The sequence below is a fragment of the Oryctolagus cuniculus genome, chromosome 6, assembly GCF_964237555.1.
Source record: "Oryctolagus cuniculus chromosome 6, mOryCun1.1, whole genome shotgun sequence".
NCBI lineage: Eukaryota > Metazoa > Chordata > Mammalia > Lagomorpha > Leporidae > Oryctolagus > Oryctolagus cuniculus.
Window position 1 is genome coordinate 164,207 of NC_091437.1, and position 12,065 is coordinate 176,271.

A 12,065-nucleotide genomic window follows, 5' to 3' on the forward strand; every position below is an offset into this window, starting at 1 on the left:
ACACCAGGAGAGAGCCACCCTGGAAAGCCCCTGGGTGGGAGCCGCAGCCTAGCGGTCAAGACGCAACAAAAAAACCAGGCTCCTTGGTCAGGCTGTGGGCCAGGCAGCGCCCCGCCAGCCGAGCCTGGAGACCCCAGGGACATGCCAGCTCCCTGTTGGAACCGTCGCGTTCGAGGAAAGCAGGTGGGAGGGGCACAGGGGCTGGCACTGACACAGCGCCTTTCAGAGGGTGGGTGCCCCTTGGCTTCCCCTGTGGGCACCCAGGTGAGTACCAGGCGAGCTCCACGTGCGAGTGTAGCTGGGTAAGGAGGCTGGGCCCACAGCATCCTCTCTCGGCCTGTTTTCCTGTGGAGTGGCACCCTGTCCACGTTGCCAGCCGTGCTGGCTGGGGAGCTGTGGCCGCCCTGCCTGGGCCCCTGACACCAGTTCTTGTGTGGAGAGGGCAATCCTCACCCCTTCTGCTCAACCCCTGCTCCTCCCCAAGGGGCAGGCAGAGCTCACCCAGGCTGCAGGGACTGGAGGACCCTGCCCACCTACTACTGCTGGCTTTAGCACCTGGAAAGTGAGAGGCAGGAGACGGGAGACCCCATGTGCTGACATGTTTAAAGGCAGGCAGCTCTGGTCTCGTATACCTGTGGGGTAGGGGGTGCTGGCAAGAATGGTCCTCGTTTATGGAGCTGGGAAGGGAGGGTCCTGCTTTCTTCTATGGGAGAAGGGATGGGGAAGGAGTGCAGGCCAGACCCCAGAGGCCCACCAGATAACACCCCAGGCACCCGCCCAGCTCCAGCCTGGGACCAGAGTCTGTGCCAGAGGTGGACGAGGGCTCTGCAGATCACTGCAGCACTTCCCTGCCTGTACCCGGGGAAGGGACAGCAGATGCAGGTGGCACCACCCCCTGCCAACACTCCCTGTCCGGATTTCCCAGGCCTTGAACCTCCCTCTCACTGCCTCACTTCCTCAACAGCAAACGAGCCCAGGGCGTGACATCCCTGCCTCCCTGGCACGCACCCCACCCTTGCCCTGCGCACTCTCATCTTTCTGGCGTTTCCACATCTGCCCAGGCTGTCAGCGTCAGCCCAGCCCCACGGTGCACAGCATCTGCACCTGCCGGGAGGTGTGTCTCCCCATCTGTGTCGACTTCCACCTTTCTCCTGTGTACAAAGGGGACAAGAGCTGGGAGAGGAGGGAGGCCCGTGAGGTGGGACAGGGACAGGAAATGGCTGGCGTTCTGCACCTCCTGATGCTGAGCGGCTGGAGGTGATGGCTGCAGCGGCTATTTGATGGAAGACCATTAGCGAGCACCTGCTAAGCCCCTCCCTAGATGGCAGACTGGGCCCCTAGAGCCTGGCAGAATTCACCTGCCTGTGGTGCACAGCAAGCTGGGGGGACAAAGCCTGCACTGGCTGAGCCATGTCAGGGTGGTTTCCCCAGTCTCGGGCAGTGTCGGGAAGGGGTACTCTGCAGGGAGGGCACACTCTCTGCTGCACCCATGTGGTGCACTGCAGCCAGTGGTCCTGTGTCCTGCTAGTGAGGCGGGACTACTGGGTTTCCCTGGCTCCCCACCATGGCCCCCAGGCCAGAGAAGTCACCTAAGGAGGTTGGAGGGGGTGGGGGGCAGCCCAGCGGCTGCAGGGCCAAGTCAAGTGACCAGAGGTCTGATTCAGTCTTAACAGAAGCGCATGGCCCCTGAACCCCAGGCTGGCACCCCTAGGCCCCTTAGAGCAACAGAGGTTGGGTCCCCATGATGAAGAACCCCAATAAATGGCCACTCAACCCAGGCTGGCACCCCTAGGCCCCTAGAGCGACAGAGGCTGGGTCCCCTTGATGAAGGATCCCAATACATGGCTGAAAACTTTACTGTTGCTCTTTCAGCTTCTCCAGAGGGACCCCAAAGGACTTTTGTTGGGGAAAAAGAAGTAACCAGACCTTTTGAAGATGCCAGGACCTTGACTCTGGCCTGACATTGGTTCCAGAAGACCCCCGACATCCCTGCATCCTCCAGTGTGATAGGGCTTGTGGACCCAGTGGTCATGAAGTCTGGCTCCATCTTAGGATGGCCTCATGGCTGCCAAAACCTGTCTTGTGTTCATTTTCCCACTTCCAGAGGCAGGATTGGAGTGGACACACCCAGCAGCTAGCAGAGTCACCATGGGTGCAAGGGAGAGTGAAAAGAGGCTTCAGGCTGGGCTGGATCTGCCTCTGCCCCTGCCCCATACACCCAGGGTTTAGAGCAGGGGCCAGCACAGGCACAGCCCTGCCAGGGTGGCCTTAGTGTTGGGAAGGGGGCGTCCACTCAGAAAGGAATCCCCCGGCTAAATGGAGAAGCAAGGGCAGCAGCCATGGATCCAGGTACAGCATCAGGGAGACTTCTGCCTTGTGAGCTGCTAGCATCCACACAGCTGTGAGTCCCTGGTTATGCTGATAGGAGGGGGTGTCTGCTGGGACCCCAGCCTGAGCAAGGACAGCCCACCTCCCTGGGCCATGCCCACCCTCTTCCAGACCCAGCCTGGATCCTGATGCCTCAGGGCAGCAGCAGAAACTGGGAATTGGAGGGCTCAGGGCTTGCAGCCTTTCATGACGGGGCCCTCTAGTAAGCCAGGGAGCCCTGTTAGGCAGAGCAGAATCCCAAAACTGAGTTCACCCCTCTCAGAAGCAAAGGCTCATCCCTGGAGACCCCTCAGGAAAAGTGGACGCTTCAGAGGCAAGACCCTCAGGGAACTCTCGCCAGGGCTCCTGCTGCATCTCTTATGTATGACAGCGACCATGCGGTGCACAGTGGCTGGGCTGGGCCTCAGGACCATCAGGGATTCCTCCCCTGTCCCTCTCACCCAGCCACAAGTGTCCAAATCTGAGCCAGAGTCAGAGATGGACACAGACAGCCTCACTTCCCAGACATGTGCCAGAGTCAAAGATGCACAGAGACAGCCCCGCCTTCCAAACCCGGAACACGGTCAGAGATGGACAGGGACAGTCCTGCCTCCTAGACCTGGGCTACAGGCAGAGATGGACAGGGACAGCCCCGCCTCCTAGACCCGGGCCACAGTCAGAGATGGACAGGGACAGCCCCACCTCTTAGACCTGGGCTACAGGCAGAGATGGACAGGGACAGCCCCACCTCTTAGACCTGGGCTACAGGCAGAGATGGACAGGGACAGTCCTGCCTCCTAGACCTGGGCTACAGGCAGAGATGGACAGGAACAGCCCCACCTCTTAGACCTGGGCCACAGTCAGAGATGGACAGGGACAGCCCCACCTCCTAGACCTGGGCCGCAGTCAGAGATGAACAGGGACAGCCCCACCTCTTAGACCTGGGCTACAGGCAGAGATGGACAGGGACAGCCCCACCTCCTAGACCTGGGCTACAGGCAGAGATGGACAGGGACAGCCCCACCTCTTAGACCTGGGCTACAGGCAGAGATGGACAGGGACAGCCCCGCCTCCTAGACCTGGGCCACAGTCAGAGATGGACAGGGACAGCCCCACCTCTTAGACCTGGGCTACAGGCAGAGATGGACAGGGACAGCCCCACCTCCTAGACCTGGGCTACAGGCAGAGATGGACAGGGACAGTCCTGCCTCCTAGACCTGGGCTACAGGCAGAGATGGACAGGGACAGCCCCACCTCTTAGACCTGGGCTACAGTCAGAGATGGACAGGGACAGCCCCGCCTCCTAGACCTGGGCCACAGTCAGGGATGGACAGGGACAGCCCCGCCTCCTAGACCTGGGCCACAGTCAGGGATGGACAGGGACAGCCCCACCTCTTAGACCTGGGCTACAGGCAGAGATGGACAGGGACTGTGGGGAGCAACTGGGAGCAACTCGGACTAGACTAAGTTACTGGAATTAAGACTTATTCTATGCATCTGCTCTCCCACAATATGGCACTGGGAGAGGAGGAAACAGCTTCTACACAGCTGCCTCCAGTTCAACCAATAAACTGTAGGACCTGCTCCTGATTGGAGGAGAGCAGCGTACTCGGCGTGTGGGTAGCAGAGTTGGGATTGGTGGAAGAGGACTATAAAGGAGGAGAGAGACAACATGCACCAGGAACATCTAAGAGGAACACCTGTGCAGCCCCCGAGAGAGCCGGCCGGCGGTGTGCCGCTCCCCCGCGGAAGTGGGGAATGTGGCAGGGGGAACCGCCCTTCCACGGAGGTGGAAGGGACGGTAGCCAACCCGGGAAGGACCAGCAGCCAACCCGGGAAGGACCAGCAGCCAACCCGGGAAGAACCAGCAGCAAACCCGGGGAGGGCCGAGCAGACAAAAGAACAGCGCAGGGTCCTGTGTCGTTCCTCCACGAAGATGGGGAGCGACAGGGACAGCCCCGCCTCCTAGACCTGGGCCACAGTCAGAGATGGACAGGGACAGCCCCACCTCCTAGACCTGGGCCACAGTCAGTGATGGACAGGGACAGCCCCACCTCTTAGACCTGGGCTACAGGCAGGGATGGACAGGGACAGTCCTGCCTCCTAGACCTGGGCCACAGTCAGAGATGGACAGGGACAGCCCCACCTCCTAGACCTGGGCCACAGTCAGGGATGGACAGGGACAGTCCTGCCTCCTAGACCTGGGCCACAGTCAGAGATGGACAGGGACAACCCCACCTCTTAGACCTGGGCTACAGGCAGGGATGGACAGGGACAGCCCTGCCTCCTAGACCTGGGCTACATTCAGAGATGGACAGGGACAACTCCACCTCCTAGACCTGGGCCACAGTCAGGGATGGACAGGGACAGCCCCGCCTCCTAGACCTGGGCCATAGTCAGGGGTGTACAGCGACAGCCCCGCCTCCTAGACCTGGGCCACAGTCAGGGATGGACAGGGACAGCCCCACCTCTTAGACCTGGGCCACAGTCAGAGGTGGACAGGGACAGCCCTGCCTCCTAGACCTGGCCACAGTCAGGGATGGACAGGGATAGTCCTGCCTCCTAGACCTGGGCCACAGTCAGGGATGAACAGGGACAGCCCCACCTCCTAGACCTGGGCCACAGTCAGGGATGGACAGGGACAGTCCCGCCTCCTAGACCTGGGCCACAGTCAGAGATGGACAGGGACAGCCCTGCCTCCTAGACCTGGGCCACAGTCAGAGATGGACAGGGACAGCCTCACCTCCTAGACCTGGGCCATAGTCAGGGGTGGACAGGGACAGTCCTGCCTCCTAGACCTGGGCCACAGTCAGGGATGGACAGGGAAAGCCCCACCTCCTAGACCTGGGCCATAGTCAGGGATGGACAGGGACAGCCCCGCCTCCTAGAGCTGTGGTGCGCAGCAATCAGCGCAGGACATGTCCTAGATGTGTCCAGGCAGATCTGGGCTCAGTTCATGATAGAAGTTTCTGCACTTCACCCAGCAGAGTGAGGGTGGGAGAGGGAGAGGGATATGTGGGCCCTCCTGAGGACTCTCAGAGGCAGAGAAAGAGTGGACACCTTCTCCCTAGCTGACAGAGTCCTGAGGCTCCTGGCTCCCTGCACTGGGACCTGGGAGATCATGTGAGAGGCTGGGCTGGGGAGACCAGCTGCCCTCTAGGGTGGTCTGGAAGGAGTATGGAGAGGGCCCCTTATCAGGAGACATTGCCGAATTGAGAGGGTTATGGGGCCAGGCAGGGGGGTCTCCCTGGGGAGAAGTCAAAACCTACTCATGAGTCACTTGAAATGGAGCCTGAGAAAGAGCTCAAGCAGGAAAGATCTCACCCCAACTGCCAGCCACAGGCAGAATGAGCTCAGCTCATGAGCGTATAGGCACGCGCCCACGTGTGTGTGTGTGTGTGTGTGTGTGCACGCACACCACAAATCCAGGCTGACTCAGCCCAGCCAAGTGCACTTACACCAGGCTGCCACCAAGGCCAAGGAGGGAAGCCCATGCACCCTGCAACAGCACCCACATCAGCACCACATCAGCACCCACATCAGCACCACATCAGCACCCTGTAACAGCACCCATATCAGCACCCACATGGCCCCTGCAACAGCACCCACATCAGCACCCTGCAACAGATCCCTCTGACAGCCTGGGTGATCCTGCAGGACACACACAGTGACTGCGCTCAGCCACAGAGGGAGGGGTGCTGCCCCTGTGACAGCCTGGGTGATCCCGCAGGAGACTATGGTAAGTGAAGTAAGTTGGGCACAAAAAGGCAAGACCCACTGGTGGGAGTTCTCTAAAGCATTCCCATTTAGTGTGCTGTCTCCTGGGCTGGGGACTGGGTGTGGGGAAGGGGTGGGGTCGGCTCTCGGGAGCGCACAGCAATGCAAAGAAAGGCCCCCAGGGATGCGTGCATTTGGCAGCTGTACCGTGCTGTGCACACGAGAATGGCTAAGGAGCAGGATTGCATGTACTGTGTTTCAGAGCACAGTAAATCAGGACACGATTCCACATCTGTGTGGTAGCACCTGGAGGTGGGGCTTAGGGCAGGAGGAAGCCTTGAATCAACTTTGGTGCCCTGGGAAAAGAAGATCCACAGACAGTCGCTGTGTCTGCCAGGTGAGGACCGGGAGAGGCGTCTCCTACATACCAGGAGGCAGACCTGCCTTGCTGGGTCTCCAGTGTCCAGCCCACAGACCGTGAGAAGCAGAGCTCATGGCCAGCACCATCCCATCCACGGTCCACACTGTGTTCATCACAGGCAGCCCCAGCCGCCACAGGGAAGCATCAAGAAAGAAAAATAAATAAAACAAAAACTGGACACGGAGAACCGCTGTGCAGGATGGGAAGCCAGCCCGCGCCGAGGGGCGGGGTCTGCAGCCCTGCAGACTGCATGGCCTCTGTGAGAACTCAGCGACATGTTTGTCTAAAAACACAGAAGCAGAAAATCTGATCTGAAAATTTATATCAAATCTCGGAGACACTGATAGCCACAGCAACATTCAGAGGAAGAAAGCTGAAGTTCGCATGCTCCCTGACTTCAAAAGTTGCTATAGTGAAGTCATCAACACAGGGCTCTGGACCAAGAGCCGGAGAGAAGCCCTGTACTTGGGCAGTTACGTCGACAGGGATGGCAGCTCAGATGGACAAGGTCCCTGTGCCCACAGTGAGGGGCGGGAAGGTGCAGTTCAGATGGTGGAGGTCCCTGTGCCCACAGTGAGGGGCGGGAAGGTGCAGTTCAGATGGTGGAGGTCCCTGTGCCCACAGTGAGGGGCGGGAAGGTGCAGTTCAGATGGTGGAGGTCCCTGTGCCCACAGTGAGGGGCTGAAAGGTGCAGCTCAGATGGTGGAGGTCCCTGTGCCTACAGTGAGGGGCTGAAAGGTGCAGCTCAGATGGTGGAGGTCCCTGTGCCCACAGTGAGGGGCTGAAAGGTGCAGCTCAGATGGTGGAGGTCCCTGTGCCCACAGTGAGGGGCTGAAAGGTGCAGCTCAGATGGTGGAGGTCCCTGTGCCTACAGTGAGGGGTGGGAAAGTGCAGTTCAGATGGTGGAGGTCCCTGTGCCTACAGTGAGGGGCGGGAAAGTGCAGTTCAGATGGTGGAGGTCCCTGTGCCTACAGTGAGGGGTGGGAAAGTGCAGTTCAGATGGTGGAGGTCCCCATGCCCACAGTGAGGGGCATGAAGGTGCAGTTCAGACGGCGGAGGTCCCTGTGCCCACAGTGAGGGGTGGGAAGATGCAGCTCAGATGGCGGAGGTCCCTGTGCCCACAGTGAGGGCTGGAATATGCAGTTCAGTTGGCCGAGGTCCCTGTGCCCACGGCGGGTTGGGAGCTGTAGGCTAGGCCCCTGCCAAGGCCTCGTCCTGGTGTGTAGGAGACCATCTCCTCTCCGTGCCCTCAGGGATCTCCCTTTCACCGGGCACACTCTAGGAGCGGGTGCCCAGGTCTCTGCTGCTGCTCTCCCCAGGCCAGTAGGCCTGCCCTGGACCCTGATCACCTCCAGGGAGGTCCCAGCTCCATAGGCAGTTGGTGTACAGATTCCATGCAAATGGTCAGCTGATTCCAATGAGGGTGTCAAGACCATGTAACGTGGGAAGGGGGTTTTTCTGCAAACTTCCTGAGGCCATGAGAATTCCCAGCTTCGAGTGTCACCGCAAGACCCTCACAGGGAGACACGGCGATCACGGCACTGGATCCTGCAAGAGTGTCTTAGCCGAGACATCAGAAGCAGAAAAATAACAGTACTTTGTCATAATTTAAATCTTTTGTGCATCAAAGGACACAGAGTGAACAGACAGGCTATAAGATGGGGGAAATACTCACAAACCATGTTTTGGATGCCAGATGAATGTCCAGAAAGCACACGGGCCCTGAGGACCCAGAACCAGGTCTCAGAGTCGCACCACAGGGACCCAAGTGGGACCTGGCTCTGCCCAGGAGCCTCCTTTTTTTAAAAAAGTGACTCTTCCTCATTTAAATTTTTTTTGACGGGCAGAGTGGACAGTGAGAGAGAGAGACAGAGAAAAAGGTCTTCCTTTGCCATTGCTTCACCCTCCAATGGCCGCCGCGGCCAGAACGCTGCGGCCGGCACACCGCGCTGATCTGATGGCAGGAGCCAGATACTTATCCTGGTCTCCCATGGGGTGCAGGGCCCAAGCACTTGGGCCATCCTCCACTGCACTCCCTGGCCACAGCAGAGAGCTGGCCTGGAAGAGGGGCAACTGCTTTTAATTATTTTTATTGTCATTTATTTGAAAGGTAGAGAGACAGAGATCTCCCATCTGCGACTGACTCCTCAGGTGCCAGACAGGTGGGCAAGGCTGGTGCCAGGAGCCAGGAGTTTAACTCAGGTCTCCCATGTGTGCACAGGGTCCCAGGTCCTCGAGCCATCACTGCTGCCTCCCAGGGTGCAGGTCAGCAGGGAACTGGAATGGGAAGCAGAGCTGGGGCAAGTGCCCAGGCACTCCGATACGGGGCACTCATGTCCCACGTGGCAGTTTAGCCTGCACAGAATGCCTGCCTGCTGGATGCTCTTTCTAAACAGGCGCCTTTGGGATGGCCAAGGACCCTGGAAAGTGGTCACGGGGCAGGTTAGCGTCCTGATTTCAGCTGTGGTTTTCAGAGTCCCCAAGATTCTGCCTCCTGGGCACCCACTTGTCATTCAACCTGACCTAACTCCTCCCCCAGCCCACAGCTGCTATCCTCGCCCCAAATCTCCCCAGGCTACTAAGATTTAAAATGTTGGTGGAGGGGCTGGCACTGTGGTGTAGCCTGCAGTGCCAGCATTCCATGTGGGTGCTGGTTTGAGTTCCGGCTGCTCCACTTTAAATCCAGCTCTCTGCTATGGCCTGGGAAAGCAGTGGAAGGTGGCCTAAGTGCTTGGGCCCCTGTACCCGCATGAGAGACCTGGAAGAAGCTCTTGGCCCCTGGCTTTGGCCTGGCCCTACTCCGGCTGTTGTGTTCATTTGGGGGGATAAACCAGTGGATGGAGGATTTCTCTCTCTCTCTCTCTCTGTGTCTCTGTACCTCTATCTTTCAGATAAAATAAATGACTCTTTAAAATGGGAAAGCTGGTGGAAGGGGTGAGGACGTCTCATGCTGTTGGGGAATTTGAATTGGGTAGAGGTTTGCGTGAGACTGAATGACAGATGTAGCAAGTGTGCAGGTGCCACCTTTGGGGGTTAACCCACAGGAGAGCTCCAGGGAAGAGAGACCACTCACCTGTCCGCTGGCGGCAACAGGCACCTCCAAGGAGTGGGGCTCTCTCTAGCCCCACGCCCTGTCCACCCTCTCGGCCTTCAGCCTCTCAGAGAGCGAACTTCCCAGAGCAGCCTGGCCAGGCGGAATGGAAACATCTAGGGCGCACACTCAGCAAACAGACCGTGGGGTTCTCTTGTGCCTTCTCTGGAGAAGGTCAGCATGGGCCTGGGGGAGGAGGGGGTGTCCCAGGGGAGAGGGAAGGGTGGTGAGGCAGCGCCTGCATGAGGAAGGCACGCAGGGGAGGGGGCGGCCTGGAAGGGATGGCCGAGCAGGGGCTGCAACAGAGGCCAAGGTGCCCAGCAGCAGGAGGAGGGGACTGGATGGGGTGGGGTCTCTATCACACAACACACCTCGGGAAGTAAGACCCCTGCTGCAGGTGCAGAGTTAGGATCTGTCTTCGCCGTGTCGTGTGGACTGCAAACCCTACTGCCTTCTGAGGAGGCCAGGGCTGGGTCCAGTGCCTGCCCCACTGAGCCTGACTCAGCTGGGATCTGCCAGCTGCGGCCCACCTGGGGCAGGTGAGCTCTCCACGGCAGATTTCGGGCACAGCCAGAGCAAGCTGAGCTTGTGAGCTGGCCAGACTGCGCGGAGAGGAGGGTCTCAGAGCAGGGCCCACTCCAGGGCAGGGCAGGGCTCTGCTGAGCTGCTCCTGGCAGTGGTCACTTGCGTGCGAGCTGGAGTCAGAGTACATGCCAGCTGCATGTGAGCTGGGGCACAGACACCAGCTGTTTCCACCAGTCAGGCAGCCCTGTGGATCAGGGCTGTTGACACAGATCCCTTCATTCAGCTAACAAGTTGTTTGGTAAGTGCTGGGGGCCGAGACCTGTCCGGGATGCCGGTCAGACCCAGGAGGTGGACCTGGAGGCAGGCAGGTAGATGACAGGACCCAAGAGTTTGTGAGAAATGAACTTAGAAGACAAGTTTTGCCTGGTACAAAAGTATTTTGAAATCATGGGCCAGTCTTGTGGTGTAGTGGGTAAAGCCACTGCTTGCAGTGCCAGCAACCCATACGGGCACCGGTTTGGGTCCCGGCTGCTCTACTTCCAATCCAGCTCCCTGCTAATGCACTTGGGAAACCAGCAGAAAATGATCCAAGTCCCAGCCATATGGGAAACCGGATGGTGTGCCTGGCTCCTGGCTTTGTCCTGGCCCAGCCCTGGCCTTGCCTCCATTTGGGGAGTGAGCCAGAGGATGGAGGATCTCTCTCTCTCTCTCTCTCTCTCTCTGTAACTCTGCTTTTCAAATAAACAAGTAAATCTTTAAAAGCCAGTTTGAAATGCATGCATACAAGGGGTCCTCAAGAAGTTCATGAAAATGCATCTCATGAGAAAACTGCACCTGCAGGATTTTCCTGCAAAAAATAAGCCCTTGTAGGCGATGGGCAGTAAATAGATGGATACACTCAAATCCAAAAAACAGGCAGCTGCCTCGACAGGTGTCGGGAAGGTGTTTGACGAGGTCTGGCATCCAGGTGGAAACTCAGTGGAGCAGGGACGGCATGGACTGCCTCGGCCGAGCAGCCGCCCGGGGTAAGCAGAGGTGCTTGGAGCCTGCACGCCATGGAGACCACCGTCCAGGAACCTGCACAGAGCACTAAATGCATGTGGCATCCCAGAGAGGCCCTCGTGGGGGGTCTCCAGCGAGCCTCGTAGTCAGAGCCTGGGGAAGCAGCCTCAGGGCTCACAGTCGCTGCTGGAGTGGGGGGAGGGGGAGGCCTGGGAAGCTGGTGGTCTCAGTTCCCCTCTGACATGGGACAGGAGATGCCTGCAGACAGAGAGCAGGCCAGGAGGCAGCTCAGGGCCTCGCAACTCCTGGCAGCCAGGGGGGATGCAGTGGGCAGTGGGCCACAGAGCTGAAGACAGAGGTGCAGGGTACTGGGGCCCCGGCCCCTGCCCCTGCCCAGGGACCACCAGGGCAGTGGGCAGAGGTGGACAGGAGCATCAGGGGTTCCAGGCTGGGGGTATCCAAGGACCTTGAGCTGGGCGCTGAGGCCACAGCCCTGATGTTTTCTCCCTAGCAGCCTGCGGAGCAGGCAGGGTGCGTTGCCTTCTTTCTTCACTTCCCGGCATCTGGGGCCTGGGAGCACCTCTCTTTGGTCTCCCAGGAAATGGTTCCAGTTCTGCCCTGAGCACACCAAGCCCTTCCTCTTGCCTCACTCTGCTTCGGAGCAGGGTCCCCAGCTTGCCCTGGAGAGCTCTGGCAACCTCGGTTCCACTTTGAGATCAGCATTTAAGCTCCTGCCCGGACGCAGGCTGTGTCTCTATGCTGGAAGCCTCATTCCCCTGCACGCTGTCAGACAGTTCCATGTCCCCTGGGAGGCTGAGTGCACCCGACACGTGTCCACCCACTCCCACTACACTCTGTACTCCCTGGGTGCACCCCAAGTGTGTCCACCCACTCCCACTACACAGTGTACTACCTGGGTGCACCCCACACACATAAACCCAT